Source organism: Pezoporus occidentalis, unplaced genomic scaffold (genome assembly GCF_034315485.1).
Source record: "Pezoporus occidentalis ecotype Australia unplaced genomic scaffold, CSIRO_AGI_Poc_V1 ctg43, whole genome shotgun sequence".
Taxonomy (NCBI): domain Eukaryota; kingdom Metazoa; phylum Chordata; class Aves; order Psittaciformes; family Psittacidae; genus Pezoporus; species Pezoporus occidentalis.
In genome coordinates, this window is record NW_026915758.1 from 4,103,917 (window position 1) to 4,122,448 (window position 18,532).

General features: G+C 37.3%; 1 protein-coding gene across 8 annotated transcripts in view; it reads left to right on the top strand.

The window, feature by feature from the left end:
* Positions 1 to 18,532, top strand: part of MYT1L (myelin transcription factor 1 like) — a 311,469-nt gene that overhangs the window by 82,810 nt on the left and 210,127 nt on the right. For 4 of the 8 annotated variants that reach the window (XM_062634580.1, XM_062634579.1, XM_062634582.1 and 1 more), the window contains exon 2: positions 5,565 to 5,679. The exons of the other annotated variants lie outside the window; for them this stretch is intronic. The gene's annotated coding sequence lies outside the window, so the exon portion shown is untranslated. The remainder of the gene's footprint in view (positions 1 to 5,564; positions 5,680 to 18,532) is intronic. 8 annotated transcript variants of the gene reach the window in all.

Consider the following 18,532-nt stretch of genomic DNA (forward strand, 5'->3'; position numbering starts at 1 on the left):
TCCCCTTAGTGAAGCCATGCTGGCTGTCACCAAGCACCTTGTTTTTCATGTGCCCTAGCATGCGTTCCAGGAGAATCTGCTCCAAGATTTTGCCAGGCACAGAGGTGAGACTGACTGCGCTGTAATTTCCTGGGTCATCCATTTTCCCCTTCTTGAAAATGGGGGTTATATTTCCCTTTTTCCAGTCATCAGGAACTTCACCTGACTGCCATGATTTTTTAAATACGATGGACAGTGACTTAGCAACTTCATTTCTTCATTTGCCATCTCCTTCAGGACCCGCGGATGGATTTCATCAGGTCCTATGAACTTGCGTACTTTCAGGTTTTTAAGATGGTCTCGAACCAGATCCTCTCCTACAGTGGGCCAGGCTACAGCTTTTTTTTTTTTTTTGTACTGAAAAGGTTACTTCTATGTGTCTTTATGTTACAGTATTGCAGTTTTGACTTCATTTTGTTCAAAAGATGGTCGTGCTGTTAAATAAATTCAGTTAAGGATTAAAGGAGAGAGAATAAAGAATTAATGTGTGACAACAGATGGTAAAACTGGGCTTTAGTCCACAGAGGAGTTAGTAGGTGCTCAGTACTTTTACCTGGAGTCATTAGGTAGTTCTGACCTTGGTGCACCTTAGAGTGTGTAAACAGCTCTGCCCAAAATCTGGCATTGTAGGCACATCAGTAACACATTTCACTTTGCCTCATTCACTTATAATAAAATTCTTCTCTGATAGTCATCAGTGTACGATGGTAAAACTAAATCAGTTAATTGTTCTTGCTGCATAGAGTTCATCATCTTCAGTGTGTAGGTCTGTAATCTGTAGGTTAATACTATTTTTTTACACTTCCATACACCTGATAGTTTTTGTTTTTTAAGATGCCATCACTACCTCTGGTGTGCTGCAGCAAACAGCAGGAAAGATCCAGAAAGGAAAATCAGTTCTCTGCCCTACGTTAGTTTAACCACTGGCAAGCTGCTTTGATTACCTTCCTGATTTTCTTCTGCTCTGGCTCTTTGGGTAATACCGTATTGAGATGGTGAATCTCAACACAGAAAAAGTATTTACCTCTAAATTGACAGCCCTTAATGTAACAGCCTTTTCCCTGATACAATCTTCTTTGTAGTAGGGTTTTAATATGCAGGAGGACAACATTTTGATGTTGGGGTGCCATCCTCCTACTTAAGGCAGATTTCAGATTCAGTATTTTCCCGGCACTGGACACATTGCTCAATTTGGAAAAGCCACAAGTAACACTGCAAAGACTTCCGATGTGTTTCCACCATCCTCTTTGCCTTCCATAGTCAGGAAAATACTCAGATTTTTTACTCAGGTATTAGCACACTGTTTCCCACTTTCTCCAGTGTGCCTCACAGTCAGGCAATAACTGTTTAACCACTGTCTGAGGAGTGTGTGCAGCCTTTCCAAAAAAACTCCACTCAATGCCAGTTGTGTATTTTCCTCATTAGTTTTAAATCCTTGTTTGGCAGAAACTGATTTTTTGAACCATTAATCCTACCTAAGCCACACTTGACATCAGAAAACATGACATCGAGTATTAACAAGGATGCACATGGACTGTCTGCTTTTATTGGTTAAATTTTCTGAGAGCACTAACTGCCAGCTTTGTATACCTTCTTCCTCTGATGAAGGCCATTCACTCTGCTATATTTCTGTATTTCAGACCATGTTTTTTTAATCATCCTCTTTTATTTATAGATAATAGTGTTTTATAAGTCTAGGTAATACTTCAAAGCAGGATTGGGACTGACTATTGGTGGATTTGCGTTAATGTAAAAGCTCACAAATATTTACTCTTTGTAGTTTTATATGGGTTCTTGATGGAGGAAGGTAATACAGGAAATATGTAATAATAGGGAAAAGAGTTTTTTACCTTATGTTAGGTTCTTGATTTTTGCATTTGGATTCAGAATTTCATATTCTGGGAGAAAAAATATTGTATTTGTTATTTAGCTAATACTTTTGAACTGATTTTTTGGTTTTATATTTCTTGACCTTTGACTTAATGTTTATTTCTAGAGGTTGGGTTTATGATATCTTTATAATTAAAAAGCATGATAGAAGTTTCCCTAATGTCAGCAGAAGCAGGACTAGGCCCACTGTATTTTATTTATACATTAATCTGAATAATCAGAAGCATGAGTTTAGTGTCTGTAAATTTACATCATCTGTCATCTGCTAAAATCTGTCCATAATCACAAATATCTCATAAATATTAATATGAATTCAATTCTTTAAATAATTTTTAAAACTATCCAAATATTGGAAATAGTTGTAATTATTTCATCCTTCCCTGAAGAAACAGAAAAGCAAATTAAATTATTGCAAGCAACAATTTGAGTGACCACTACTGTTGACATAGTAGAGCAGAAGAAGGCAGAGGATGTGCATAGCCCATGAAAGGCAGGTAGTGTTTGCATGGGAGTGAGGTAGGGATGGACATTTCCTTGGGATTCTATTTTACTGGTTCATTTTTTTGTCTGTAGCTTTGGGGATAATAAGAATGGGGAGCTCTTTATGGCCTTCCTGGGAATTGCTGGGTTTCAGCATCACTTGGAATTTAACCTTTTTGTGAGAATTTTCTTGTTTGCTACTAAAATGTCTACTGCTCGTAAAGATAAAGCGTCCGTCCCAGGTGTTTTTGCCATTCTCATAGTCAGTACATCACTTAGGGCATCTTAGAGGCCATATAATTTAATCTGCTTTTCTTAGGTGCTAAGCAGTACCCTATATTACTACTTCTACAAGGGTAACTGATTTTTTTGTTTAGGCTCTTGAAACAAAGCGTTTTTATCATTAGCAGAATTCTAATGAAAAAAACTGTGGGGACTTTATTTTTCCAGTATTCTCAGGGGTAAGCAAGTTGCCTGTGGCTGGATGTGACTTTACCAAGCTGATATTAAGGCAGGTCTCTGAATAGGTACTGCACATGTGGAGACTTGATTTGTATATGCTGCTGGACATCATATTTTTCAATTTGAAGTAGAGGCTCAGGAGTGTGTAGTGAAAACCAGCATTGTTAGCCTCTTAGCCTTGTCTTTGCGCATTTTAACAACTGATTTATTTTCAGATCTGTTAATTCTCATTGTTTCATCTGTCCCTGACATTTCCTTGGGATTCTATTTTACTGGTTCATTTTTTTGTCTGTAGCTTTGGGGAATAATGAAAAGTCCCAAGTATCATAGTATCTTGGAATGGTTTGGGTGGGAAGGGACCTTAAAGATCATCTAGTTCCCTCCCCCTTGCCACGGGCAGGGACACCTTCCGCTAGAGGCGTCTACTCCCACTTGCTCTAAGCCCCATCCAACCTGGCCTTGAGCACTTCCAGGGGTGGGGCATCCACAGTTTCTGTGGGCAACCTGTTCCGATGTCTCACCACCCTCACAGTAGAGAACTTCTTCCTGGTGTCTAATTTAAATATACCCTATTCCAGTGTAAATCCTTTCTGTCAGGAAAAAAAACCCAATGCTTTAATATGTAACAAATTTTTAATTCAGCAGCAAGTTAGGACATCCAGAGCACATGCACTTACTTACACTACCTCCAGAAATAAGGTATTTTTATTTTGAAGTCAACGGCTATGAGGGGGAGCTGACGGCTGTTTCGAAGGGCGGCAGGACGGCAGTTGCGGTCGCTAGCCATGGTGCTGAAACACCGGTGGCGGAGGGGTAGAGTACCTCAGGCAACGCCCCGCAACTTTTAAATCATAAATATCAACGTACCGTTGAAATAAAAGTAGAAAAATAAACTTTGTGAAGCATGTAACAGTTTCGTTGGTAGCCTTATTGTGTAAATAACTATTTCTTACCTGCATCTGAGCCTACAGTTGAAGTTACAAAGCGTGTTACAGCCATTTTCTCCCTAAGAGCAAATCCATCTATCCTTATGTAGGGAAATTTTTTTCTAAGATCGAAGATAAAAGGCACGTTAATATTACCATGAAGATGTATTAGAACTATATATAAGATGTTTAATTTTAAGTAGTAAATTATTGGAATTAATGGCTTATGTATATTTCCTAACATTAATTTACTCCTCATAATTCCATCTCAGAATAATAATAAGAATAAAAAACAAACTAGAAATCAAGAATTTTGCACTCTCATGAAAAGTTGTTGGGGCTTTGCATAATTGCGTTTTAGCCAGCTGGACTGTGTATATAAGAAACTAATATTGAAACCTGATCCTTCAATTATAAAAGAATTTTATGAAAGAAATTATGATGCTTTGGTTAAAGGGCTCTTTTCCTGTGTACAGTTTCAGATTTTTCCACTTAGATTCACACTTTATTTTGAAGATTAAAAGGCCTTCTCTGTGTTTTTCTAAAATTATAAAAAAGTAATAACAGCATACTAATTGATGCGTTTACATGCAAACAACTTGTTTAATAGAAAATAGTTTTTAAGCTTAATTTTGTTCCCATTTTCTAATCTCATTGAATATTTCCTTGCCTGAAAAGTAGCATGTAAGAAATTGTGTACAGTATCTTTTAGAGGATTTATGGCAATGCTGCTGAATTTAGCTGAGCATAAACAGTGTGGTGAGCCCCTCAGGGTCTCTTCATTTTCCTGACACACTCCACTGCTGCCCCATTAACACTTCGTCTGTTATTGCCATCTAGTCAGTTTAATGAGTATCTCTGAATTTGAAGTTCTATGCAAGAAGCAATAGCTCAAATGCACCTACTGCAGCTTTCAGCAGAGCATCTTATTCCCTCTGTATTTTTTTTAATAAAAAGTACATTTCTATTCTTCAGCTGTGTAGTTACATCATGACATTTCCTTTAATTACAGTAGACACTAATCACAAGCACTGAGGAATGACTACAAATATGATGCTGTATCTGTCTGTGTAGAAGGTAAACACATGCTGAATAGCTGCTAGAAGAGGCTTTTCCTTACTTTAAAATTCATCCTATTAATATTGACTCTTTAATATGAAGAAAGAATAGTACTGCCAGAGACTGTGCTGTCAAAGCAGAATATTGTATTTCTTCTAAGAAATCATAAGACAGAAGGACTGTGTTCTGATACCTGTATGAATCCAGCTAACTGCTGTCAAGGGTCAATGTGTGACTCATTAGATTGGGTTCCCAAAACTGAATTTATCACATTTCTCTGAACACATGCATAAAGCATCTTAAATTATTAACAGTAGGGTGTTTTATCAGACAAGGACTGAACCTGAATTAAAGCCTGAAAAATGCTGCACTATGACACATAACAGGATTTAAGAACAATTCTAATTTTGCATTAATTATTAACTGATCAGCAACAGCAAAAGGTTGCTCTAAATCTCCATAGATATTGTCCTGGATATAGAAGGCTTTTGCAGCACCAAATAAAAAAACTCTGAATAATTGAACAAATTTATATTCTAGAAAACAGAGGAAATCGGTCGGATATTGGAACAAGTTTTTATATTAAATGCATTTATTGAAAGCCTGTTTTTAAAAGCTAAAATAACACGTGCATGATTTTTTTCATTTCTAGTAAGTTTTCTACCTTTAGTAAAATGATTTTGTCTTTTTGTTTTTTTTCTCTTTTAGAAAATGAGTCTGGAAGAAAATTGGTGAATCTGATCCAGTGGACCTACAAGCACTCTGACAGGCTCAGAGAGCAGAGTCTGTACCAAAGAGCAATTACCCCACCAAACAATTTCAGGTACAATTGACCTAAATATTGCACTCTCTTGAGATTATTGACAAGAGTTCATTTCCTGTAGTGCTTTTCCCATTTACTACTCCTGGTAACCTCTGTGATCTTATCTGCCTGGTGCTGCATGACTTCTGGGATGCAGCTAAGAGTTCTGTTTTGCATTATCTTTAAACAGGCAATTCATGCTAAGAGAGTCATTTGCAGTTAAATTAGATGATGCATATATTATTCTTGCTGCTGAAGTTACACAGAGCAGGAATGAGTGACTGAATCTTTTTTGCACCTGAATACATTGGATTTTTTTTTACTGTGAAATCAGATTTTTTTTTAGCTTATTGTAAATAAATAGGAAATTTTATTTCATTAAACTGTAACAGCAGAGTCAGCTGTGCAGGATAGATTAGCTGGGAAACTTGCTATGTGTTGAGATATATATATATATATATATATATATATATCCATAAAGTATGGCTTCCCCTAGTGCCATCCTACCTCCAGATAATCTTTGTAGTTGTTACTTCCTGGCATGAAAAACAAATGAGCATATAAACTGAGTGTGTAAGTGTACAAACTGTGGATGAACTGAATTCAGAGACTGGTAATGATAAACCTGTTTCAGTTTTGAAGAATACATTTTTCTTAAGCATTCCTTGCAAACTTATGCAAAGCGCTTGATACGTTTGCCTGCCATGTGTGTGGAATATAGAGAAAATAGATACTGTTCCCTTGGTGTTTATCACAGAGATTTTTTTGCATCCTATTTCTTTTACTGAATTTTCATTTAGAAAACCTATGCATAACCCAGAAATTCAGAAGGCTTGTATCTGATTCTATGCTGAGCAGTTGTTAGGGAGACATTTTTTACAGACCTTTCTTACCTAATGTAACAGGACACATTGTGCTATTATTTTCTTGCATGTGCCATATGTTTTCCCAAAAGAACATCGGAATATTTATTTTATTAGGGGAATAAGCTCCCCTAAAAGTCATAGGTCCTACTTTTCAGAGGAAACTGAGGACAAAGTTCAGTAGAAAGATGAATAATTTATATGATAGAGGCAGATATGTAATATATTGGTGTACTGACTTGGTTTCTTTTATGATGATGGACAGCAGTTATAAATGTAGTTAGAGTCAGAAATTCTATACTAAACCATGAATCAATTACATTACCTAGTAATTAAGTTATTATAAGGAAAAATTAAATATCAGAGAAAACTTACCTCTGGTTCATTTTTTGCCAATCTACTGAGTTGATGAGACACAACATACCTCAGTGGAAAGCAATAATATTTGAAATGCAAGTATAAGAAGAATAAAGCAGTAAAATAACCTTTGAAGGTGGGATGAGAATATACAAGACATATTCCGGACATCAGCTGGAGAGGTTAAGGTCATAGAACTTCTTGCACTGTGCTTTAGGATCCTGAGAAATCTTTGTGGTGCTTTCCGGTGGGCTGCTAAATAATTTTAAAGTTTGAGAAGTGATGGAATGTACATGAGAAAAGTAAATGGATTTGTGAGATGATCTTTCTGTTGTAAAGTCTTCTACAGAACAAGACAATTAAGAAACCATGGCCTCTGTGTGTGTGTGTGTGTGTGTGTGTGTGTAATAGAATCAGCCCTGCATCAACACAAGCAGAAAGATAACTTGTAAGGAGTTACCAACAGCCCCAGAGTCTCAGTTGAAATATTTACCTTCTTTATGTTTGATGTTTTACAAATAGAACCTCTCACAGTCTTTCTGGCTTTTGCAGCTCTGTGAGGGCATAACCTTGCAGACTAAATGCTGATGGTGTGTTTTTTGCTGTTTTCTTTTTGCCTGCATAAAATATATATACATCTTGATCTTATATCTGCAGAGGAATATCAGATACTCACATTTTGTTAATTATTATGTTTACATTCCAGATATCTCACATGGCTGACATACAAGCAGTTGTATATACTATAGATGACTAAATCAGTTTGAAACTAGCAACTAACCCCTGAAAACCTCATGTAAGCTCCCTTCTTTTTGTGAATGTGAGCCTTTGTGAGGATTGCTCACTTCAGCTGATAGCCAATAGAAACATCATTCTGGGCTTTATATTAAACTCTATCTTGTAATGTATATCAAATGGAAGGTATAAAATTTTAAGCATTTTTGATGTAGTTATTTGACATCTTCAGGGGATGACCTGGTCCATTACAGGATGCAGACCCATAGAGGACACTATTATAGATTAGTGATTTTAAGGCACTTTATCCCTGCTGCTTTATTCAGTTTGCCTTGCCACCATGGTGAAAAGACATAGTAAAGCAAGGCTAATTAGACAGTGTAGGAATCCCTGGTATGCAGTATTCTTCTTAGCCAGTTTTATATTCTTCCAGCTTGTTCTACAGTACCTCAGGGAACGAGAAAAGTCTGGTCCATTAATCAGAGAATTAGCTTAGATTTGGAAAAGATGAGTTCAGGTTTTGTCTATGCCACAAATGTCTTGCAAGACACTTAGCTAAGTATTGAGCAAGATTCAGCAAAACCTAGGGATCAGGGGTTGTGATTGGGCTTTTTCTGCTTTTGTAGCAAAATCAGGTATCCTTTCTTATTTCTGGTATCTTAGTTACCCCACTCAAATAATTGAGTATTCAGAAATGTTAGCTTCCCTCATTAGCTGAAATGAATTCTCTTCACTTCTATATCATCCTTCTCTTATGTAAGGATGTTGATGGAATGTTAAGGATACAGAAAGCAAAATAATGTCTTATGTTAGTTCAGAGTATTACAAATATAATGTCATGATCGGAAGTTCATGTTAGCTCTTGGCAGGGTAAATTTTCTTAATATGATCTGAAAAAGCAAAGTTCATCAATCAAAATGTCACATGTTGCTAAATTTACAGTTTATAAACTACCACTGTAAATTTATGTAGTAGAAATCATCACATAAAGTTGTGCTTCTTTCTCTTTTCCTCTCTCCAGACTTAAGTGGTTCAAAATTGAGGCAGTAGGCTCTTTTAAACTGCAGTTTCTAGGCAGCATCTCTGCTCTTGTGAACAGACATGGCTGTTTATATTGCATGGGCGAGCCAACTGTGATTGATCACAGGCTGCTGCTGATGTTAGCAGCTACAGAGCACAGTTATGTTAACGCTAAAAATACCAGGTAAGGGTAACATCACCAATAAAAGATAGGAAAAAAGAAAATTAAAATTCTGCTGTTTTATTGGATATATACTTCAGCCTGCCAGAATATGTAATTCCTAAATCATTCTGAAAATTGTTTGGGATATAAAATCAAATCAAACCCACTATAAAAAGGGCATGGTCTCTTCTCACTGCAGTAGCAGCTTCATATATAAATCCGAATCCTACATCAAGGGGAGCATGCAACGTAAATAACAATGGTTTTTAGGAGAGATCTGATGATAGAGCTGATCATTTTTGTAGCAAACACTTAGGAAATATTGGAAAAATTGGGTTAGAAGAGGTGAAAAATGATTTAATGATGTAAGGAAGAAGTTCTTTACTGTGAGGGTGGTGAGGCACTGGAACAAGTTGCTAAAATAAGTGGTAAATGCTCCATCCCTGGCAGTGTCCAAGGCAAGTATGGCCAGTCTTGGGCAACATGGGGTCGTGTGAGACATCCCTGCCCATGGCAGGGGGTTGCAACTACTCCCGCATTTTATGAAGAAGAGTTAGCATGTAGCTTTTTTTTCTGACCAGTTTCCAGTTTTTAGCTTTGCTATGTGATCTTAAATGATCCTTTTGTCTTTATGAATACTGGGTTGTAAATTTTGCTGTGCAAAAATATCTTAGGACATATGCACTTTTTTCTTTCTTTCCACTTCACATGAATGTCTACGTATTGCTTAGCTGCTGTATCTAACTGAAGTATTTCTTCTGAAGCCAAGGAAGACACAAAAGACTAATTTGAAAGCCAGGTGGAGTTATGATAAAGTTTTCATTGATAAAATAAGGTTTGAATCAGGGTTGAGTTAGATAAGAACTATGCTTTTTATACAGTAGAAATAAAGCTTTTATTAACAAGCCTATGTATAAAAAAAGACTTTCATACACTGAGACAAAAGAGAAGTATATTTCTACAGCACACGTTCATTTTCAGTGCACTGAAGAATGCCAAGGAAAGGAATATGCTTGATAAAAACCATAAAGAATCTTATTCAATAAGTAGCTAAAGTCAACAGAAGGTACATGTTTTCTAGTAAGTCAAAGCTACAAGGAGAAACTATTTTAAAAAGTTTCTTAAAAGCATGGTGGCAGGGCAAAGCATGTGCAAGTTGTTACAGTTCAGTAGCCCTTTCTGTGTACAAATACAGTTTATGACTCTAGTATGTCATTATTCATGCTGTTGCAGACCAAGTTTAAAGAAAGAAGGGTACTCTAAAAAGTTTCCTCTCTTCTTCCAAACACATTTGTGGGAAGGTGCAGATTTCATGGTCACCTTGCTCCTTTCAAGAAGGAGCTGGTCCACTGTGGTTAAGGACAGAGCAGGGCATTGCTTCTCACCAGCTCTCAGTAGTATAGTCCTCTTGATGACCTTGTGGATGGATTTCAAAATCATACAGAAGTTAAATATTGCTGAAAATAGCATTCAGTTTTGTGCTCCCTTTCATGGCTTTGGGGGTGAAATTTATCCGTCCTAATGTAGATGGCTTTTATATCTAAATTGTCTTTGGCTAGGCTGCCTTTATAGTCAATGAAGAGAAATAGACACTTTTATTTTTTTTTGATTCATCTTTTCAGAAGGTAGCCATCTAAATAGGTCAAATGAATCAGACTGTAGAATAGCATGTTCCTTGCTAGTGAGAATAAAGGAAACCTAGAGATCAGCCTAGACGTTGATGCCTATATTGCAGCTATCTGAAGGTAAGTGAAATGAACTCTATGTCTATAGGAACTAAGCAAGAGGAAAATATCCTACTCTTTAGGAAGCACTTTTTCCTTCAGATGTCCTTGTTCTGCTGCACTGGGGTGCCCGTTCATAGTCATAGTCAGGAGGTGATAAGTTTAAAAATAAAAATATTGCACCCCTGCCTTCTCCTACTTGATAATTTTAAATGTGAAAACTGAGTGGACTTTACTGTGCAAGTAGGTAATTTGTATCCGTCATCGGTTATTCCACTGGTTCCTGTGGAATCATTTCTTACTAGTCTCTGCTAATAATCTGTATGTACAGGATCACACCACAATTTTTATTGGTCCTTTTAAACCATTTCACAACTGGATACTTTTTCTCAATCCGAAATCTTTGCAGGTAGACAGTGAAGTGAGGATATGCAATTAATGTAGGCTAGTATACTAATTTAAATTGTATCCCCATTATAATCTGTACTGTTAGTGCCAGAGTTTCACTAAACTTCTCGGCAGCTGAGGTGGTTAGTGCAATGTACGTGAAAGTCCCTGTGATGAATATTTTCAAGTGCTAACAAATGAGTTTAGGGGAAAGGATCTCTGCTTTATTTTGGTTATGTTTGCTTTAAGTATCAACCATAACCAGTAAAATGGAACACACAGAAACAGCATTATTTTTTATGCATTTAAAGTACAAAATCAACAAATAAAGACCAGTCTAAGACACTCAAACAGCAACGCAGCATTTTCATATGCCGCTCTTCTCCCATTGTTTGCAAAACGCTGGATCCCAGCTAACCTGCAAGACTTTGTCAGAATCATACCCAGGAGTAGCACAAGGATGACAGCCTGGAGTAAGCAGATTGCTAGTGAGGCTAGCAGGTGCCAAAACATGCTGTTTCATGACCCAGTGTAAGGATGCCAAAAATAATCTCAAATGTACTTCAGTAAATAAATGCAGAAACCCCTCAAGCTTCAGAAATACAGCCTGCAGAACTGTCTCAGATTAAGCAAGAAACTTCAAGTTAGAAGGCCAGTGTTCTAATTTTTGCTCTACAACATATTAGTTGTGTTCAGGTAGTGATGCCTTTCAGCCAAAATCTGTGTTTTGCCACTTAAATAGATGGCATGTTTTTCAAAAGGAACTGGGAACAGAACTACGATGGATTCCACAGATGAAAACATTAAGTTGAATCACATGTGAATGTTGACTAAATCTATCTCATTTTCCCTGTCTTTCAGAGTTATAGTATTTAGCCATCTTCGTTTATACTAGTTTCAAATGTGTAAACAGCAATAAAAATTGCTTTGTAAGTGCAAGTGTTGTAAAAATCAGTTTATCTTACTATTAAAGTTAAAAGTAGTTTCATAGCTGTAAAACATGTTTGTCTGATCAGCCTGAAAACAATTTGCTAAATAAGATCCAATTGACTGTGTTAAGCAGTTGCATTTAACTTTAAAGCCAGCAATACCAAGACTGTGCTAAGTAAACTTGCAAAATGCACTGTGAAATTATCAGAATCACTGAAATAGTCAGTACTGTGTGTTTAGTATGTAAACTAAGATCAATGTAATAAAATGTATGGCTGAAACTGAAATACAAAGGCAGGGATGAAACTTTATTTGCATGCTAAATATTATACTTAAATTTGAAAACCTTCTGCCACTGTAGCCTTTTGCAAATCTGCTGCTGAATATATATTTTGCAAGATATCTCAAAGTTGCTGAGAAATAAGGGATAGTAATTATGACAGAAGAATGATGATTGCTGTATTTTGTAGGCACCCATAGAAATGCCTATATGAAAAAGGGTGTCCTGTGCAATTTTAAAATATTTTATTAATAGTTTATTTTGTTAGAGAGGAATTCTGGATTCTATAGAACAGTGAACGTCAAAAATATTTTGAAGTTCAGATTTTAGAAGGTGTTAGGTAAAGGTGGACATCTAGGGGTATTCACAGAAGTTGCTACAGAAATTATGTGTCCCGCCAGTCTGAAAATAAAAATGGGTTAAATGAATAATTTTCTGAAGTATTTAACAAAATATGTTAAAATCAATCTTGCATTTATGGGAATTTCTTCTATTAATATTTATAAATACCCTAATATTTAAATCCATTTTACAAAGTTCAAAGAAACTGTGCTGTCTTAAAGAGTCGTTGATGAGGTGCAAAAGTTGATGGTTAATTCTCATGGGAAAATCCTTCAGGGTCAGATGGAGTCTACACGATTTTCTTGAATTCTTTTTAGAGATTAACTGGTTCTTTTCAGGGAATATTGCCACATAAATCTTATGCTTAAAGTAAACAAGCAAGTTGTATAATAAAGAATGGGCACCACAAAGGGTGTGCATTTACTTTAAAACAAGAGCAACTAAATACTGTCTTGTTTAATGGGGTAGTGGTTTTGTTCCTGTTCTTATTTACAGTCTTACAAAACTGGAGACAGTCTGTTTAAATTTTGGGCACAGTAACAAGCACATTAGTCATAGCAGCCTTTCAGTATCTGAAGGGGGGCTATGGGGATGCTGGGGAGGGACTATTCATTAGGGACTGTAGTGATAGGACAAGGGGTAAAACTTAAACAGGGGAAGTTTAAATTGGATATAAGGAAGAAATTATTTACTGTAAGGGTGGTGAGGCACTGGAATGGGTTGCCCAGGGAGGTTGTGAATGCTCCATCCCTGGCAGTGTTCAAAGCCAGGTTGGACTAAGCCTTGGCTGGCATGGTTTCCTGTGAGGTGTCCCTGCCCATGGCAGGGGGGTTGGAACTCGATGATCTTAAGGTCCTTTCCAACCCTAACTATTCCATGATTCTATGATTCTATGACCCAGTGGAGTTGCCTTTGGTGAGAAGGCTTTGAGAATTTGTAGAAAGGGACAAATGTCTCACTTAGGATGGTTTCCTGTGTCCAATACAGACCCCATCAGGGGAATTCTTTTACTCTGTGATGATGGGTGTTCACTGAAGCTGACCCTTCTTCACCTCCTTTTTATATGTTTATTAGCACTCTGACTTTCTGGGGTCCTGACAAACACATTGAAGTTAATAGATGAATGTACTCTTTACTTGTGAGAATCAGTCATAAATTTCTTGTTGAACTCATGTAGTTTAACTAAAGTGACAATGGCAGGCAGCGGGAACTACTGTGCTGTAGCATATTACATAGAGGATGGTCTCTATACTTTAACCTGCCTCTTCTACTGTTTGTGATGCTTTTTGTAAAAAAATAGGAATAACTGGTAATTAAGTAGTCATTCCAGTATTCCAGTTGCTATACCTTATTCCAGTATTGCATTTCCAGTAGTCAAAAGTAAATTCTGTTTTGAAGTATATGAATAAAATACAGATGGTTAGACTCAAACTTCAGCAGCATCATCAATTATTTCATATTAACTGTTGAAAATCTATATTAAATAGTCCAAATACTCAAAAACTAATACATGCCAGAATTTAAGGCAAGTTAATTTAATCTCCCCCTTGCATATGCATTATGAAGACTTCTTTAATTACACGCTGACATACTATTTTCCTTACAAGATCTTTTCCTCATTCAGTGCACAGGGCATATGATAGTCACTTAATGAGCAGCTGTTCAATATTTTGTTTCCTTGACATTGTTCAGTGTATGGCTCCATACCTTGTTTACTACAGAGTATTTAAGCCCTGCTCTGAAGACAGAATTATTAATTAGTACATTCCTTTGGGGATTTTCCTAGTGATCATCACTATAGCATCTAAGTGATGATCAAACATTAAATTAGCTTTCTGCAGGCCTTTGAGATCAGAAAGCAATGTGATCTCTGTTTTATTGGTGGGAAATGTGACCCAGAGAAACTCTGTTCAAAAGGTGCCATTCATCTACAAGACCATCTGAGGTGCTTAGGTCCAAAAGCCTCAAGACCTTACTGTGACATAAAACTTCCATCTCAGGTCTTTCTGTTTCCAGCTGTGTCTCTGAGCATTCATCACTTGTGCAAATTCAAATGCCTCATCTTAGTGAGTCATACAGAAAACAAAGAATATGCTTTTAGTGACTGCATGTAAAAAACCTGGTTTGAATTACAACAATGGGAACTTTATGGCAATAAAAGATAGAATCCTACTTTTAGGCCCACATCCAATTACCTTAACCATTCTTGCAAAGCTGTCCCATTTTTTAGTGCATTTCTTCAAAATTCTTCACCAAATGAACCTTCTTTGGTACACAGTTCTGATTCATCGTTCCAGCAAGGCCATCCTGTGCAGTGAGTGAGGCAGGTGTGTTACAGGGAAAAGTGGTGTATGAGTCCTGCTATTAGTCTTCATCATGACAGTCATTCACAAGATCAGGTTATATAGACAGCCTGGCACTTCTGACATCTTTGTCCTTGATTTGGTCATGTTAAAAATTTTACTATAAAAATGTGTCTGTGTGTGAGAGAGGAGAGACAGAGAGTTTGTGAGAGAGAGGGAGAGGGAAAGATGAAGAGCACACAGCATTTTAAAAATTGAAATCCATAAGGATATCTTAAACCCCATGTGAATTAGGAGGTGCTTGGAACCTTAAAATTATCCCCACCATCTTGTACCATTCTTCTTTAAAAGGAGATCCATAGAATAATATTCTGGGAAAACTACTGCTGGATGAATAAAATAAAAGATGCCTTTTGCATTACCATCAAATTCCACAGATACTTACTGATGGCACAGGAATACTGAGAAACTACAGTTTGGTTCCCGTGGGTCCCAGAAGGGTTTTTTAGTCACTGTTGATTCTTTGCTCAATTCTCAATGACCTTTTCTACCCGTTTTCTCTCCATCTGTTATAACTCTGAGTATAAACCAATCCTATAATCCCTGCCCATGGCAGAAAGGTTGAAACTAGTGACCCCTAAGTTCCCTTCCAACCCAAATCAATCTATGATTCTATGTTTCTGGAATTCTGTGATTCTATGATTCTTTGCCCTTCGCAGAACAGTTTTAGCTCTCACTGCACCCCTGGCTTCTTCTCCCATGTTGTCCTTTTGTCACCTCGAGCATAGCCCAAGTACTTGTTCTTTACCTCCTTGTCTTCAATGCCTTTCTGCAGTCGATGTCTGTGTGTCTTCAACCTTCATTTCTCCAGGGCTGGATTCCCAGGATTTGTACATCCTTCTCATTCTCACTGGCTCTCCAGCCAGAACTACATTATCAAGCACTTTTTTTTTTTTTTTTCCATTTTCTGTGCCTCTAACCATCCATCACTTGTCTCTTTGCATGCCTGTTCCAAATACTATTGTTAAATGTTGCCTCTTCCTCTGCTTTTCCTCTCTGCTGCTTCATTTTCCTTTGGACAGTAGGGAACTGATCAGAACTCTCTTCATGTAAATGTCATTGTAAATTTGACAGCAGTTCCTCTGTTCATTCTAGGACAACATTGCAAGAGTTTCATTTTCTTTGCCCAAAATTTGGACTTAAATCTAAATATAGGAAAAAAAAGTGATGCATCCATGACTGGTAGTCAAGACCCGACCCTGTTTCAGGCAAACTTTTCTAGTCCTGCTACATACTTATCATGTCTGCTCCTAGTAACGCATTTCTGCTTTTTCTCTGTATTGCTGATCACATGTCATCTGATTATCAGTCTTGATTCTGGACACATTCTGCTCTAAATGAACCAGATTTTTGGGATGTTGCATGGATGCAACCTCAGAATTCAGAACTTAAATGAGACCTAATGGTTATTTGAGTTACAGATGCACCTGATGACACATCCCAATAACAGCTGGTCAGGTTAATCTCTTCATCACTCAACAGACTGTTAATGTAATGTAATAACTTGGACAGAGTCTATGCAGAAAACCACTGCAGTACCAATCTATGTGAATTGTACAGTGCCAGATACTGTTCAGTTTACTTACTGTACACTCATAAAAAATTTGAATCCAGAAGGGATCAATAGTCTATCTAGTATTGCATCTTGGTAACACAGTCTGGATAATTTTATCTTTGTATTCTTAACTGTTCTATAGCTGAAGGTGGACTAATAGATATTTGATCTTGAAGTTGAAATATCAGAAGGTAGTGGATTTACTTCAGTCCTTTTAAGTTGTAAAGATTTACATGAGTTGTGAGACATTTACAGAAATTGTAGACAGCTCCAAAATGGACTGAGCTAACATCTTGTGAAAGTGGTATTCTTTGTGAAAGGAAACTAGGTAGCACTGGGAAATACTCCCTTTGCATTGAATAATTATTGTATTTAATGCCCATGCTTTCAAAATGCACAATTTCTTGGAAGCCTCACAATACTGCTTCCAGCATTTTCATTCCATTGCACTTTGCTTTGTCATCTTGGTGCCTCATTCTTTTCCTGGCAAGGAACTTGGAAGAGTGCATGATCAATAAAAGGTTTGGGAAAAAAATGCCAGGACAGCTGAAGCTTGATAATGGAGTCTGTAGGGAATAATCTTGAATGAGGGCAAGAAGTAAGACAATAATGATGGTTAGACTTACTAGAATAAATATGAGAGATCTGTGCTTAGTTCCCTGACTTGGTCATATCTTCTGGTTGTTCTTGTCTTTCTGTGATACAGTTCCTTATCAATAAAATGGGAATAATACTGTCTCATAGATATATTAAAGTAGGTACTTCACAGATACTGTAGAAAGAAGAAAAACACCGATTACACTCAACTAGTGTAGTGTTATGGTTTGATGAATACTGTCACTGATAGTATGTCTCATGTGAGTACTATTGTTGATGGGTTGGGATGTTTTAAACCTGAGGGAGATAACCAAATTTTTCCAAACCTTCCTTTGCACAGTTCTTACCATTCTTTTACTACCCCACTCTCCCCTCAAGTGATACTCATGTTTTCATAATTTGTATTACCTTTGAGCTTCTCACAGGTACTTGGTGCTGCTCATATTTCGCCACTGCTCCTGGCTCCTGTTCTTCCAGGATTCCCTCCATCTTGCTCTTGTACTTTAAATCTGTTTTCCTGCAGGCCATTACTCTGCACAGCAGCTTCCTTCTCCTTTGGCCTATATGTCCCAAGCCAGAGTAGAGAGACTTTTGGGCTTTGCGAAGGTGGTGAGGCTTTGAGAACACATATACCTGTGAGGAGATGAATGGAAATAATAGTCAAATGTACATAGAAATGAATATATAACTACTCTGTAGAGAGGAAGGTATATACATCTTTTTTTGCAGAAGGAGTCTCTTGAGTTGTGTGAAGTAGCTCTTTGATCTGTATGACATGTTCTTAACTCAGGAGGAATTATCTGGGGAGATAAGGACAGCCTGGTTGTAAGAGAGAGGAACTGAGCTGTGCCCTGACCATGCCTGTACTCATAATGCTTATGCTGTTGTGTTTGTCTTCATAGTTGGGGTAGCCCAAGGCAGGTATGAGCGCTGTTGATACTACTGTGTCCTCACTGCTTTGTCACTCAGGTGTGTGTATTTAAGGACATTTTCCATAGTTGTCTATGCTGAGATGTTCTAGTATTATTTCCAATTTAGTTCTAGTATGGGAGGACCCAGCTGTCTTCTGGGAATGAATTGTTCAAATAGCAGAATTCAACCACTGTGGAAACAAGTCAAGTCTTTTTACTTGCTGCAAGACCTGCAGAAAAGCAGGTCCAGAGGCTAGCTCACACAAAGGATAAAGGGGTAGAATTACATGCTGTAAAAGTTCACAGTGTCCTATGAAGGGTTAAGACTAAAAGCATGTGAAGTCTAGATCAATTACAGCCTCGGCAGCCACCACCACCTCACTCAGCTTCGAGCACAATGTGCAGTGCCCAACTCACAGTGGTCTTAAATACTGACTAACATTGCGTGATGAATACCTCAGAGCATTTTGTAGAGGTAGCTGAGAACAATTTTGTAGAGCTAAGGACCTATCCATACTAGGTCATGTTGGACAACGAAGAAAAATGACATTGTTCCTTTCCTTCTCCAGGAGGTCTGGATTTTGCAGATACCAGCTGGTATGAGCTAGGTGTCAAGAAAATTAGTCCTTATAAGAATACTAGGCAAG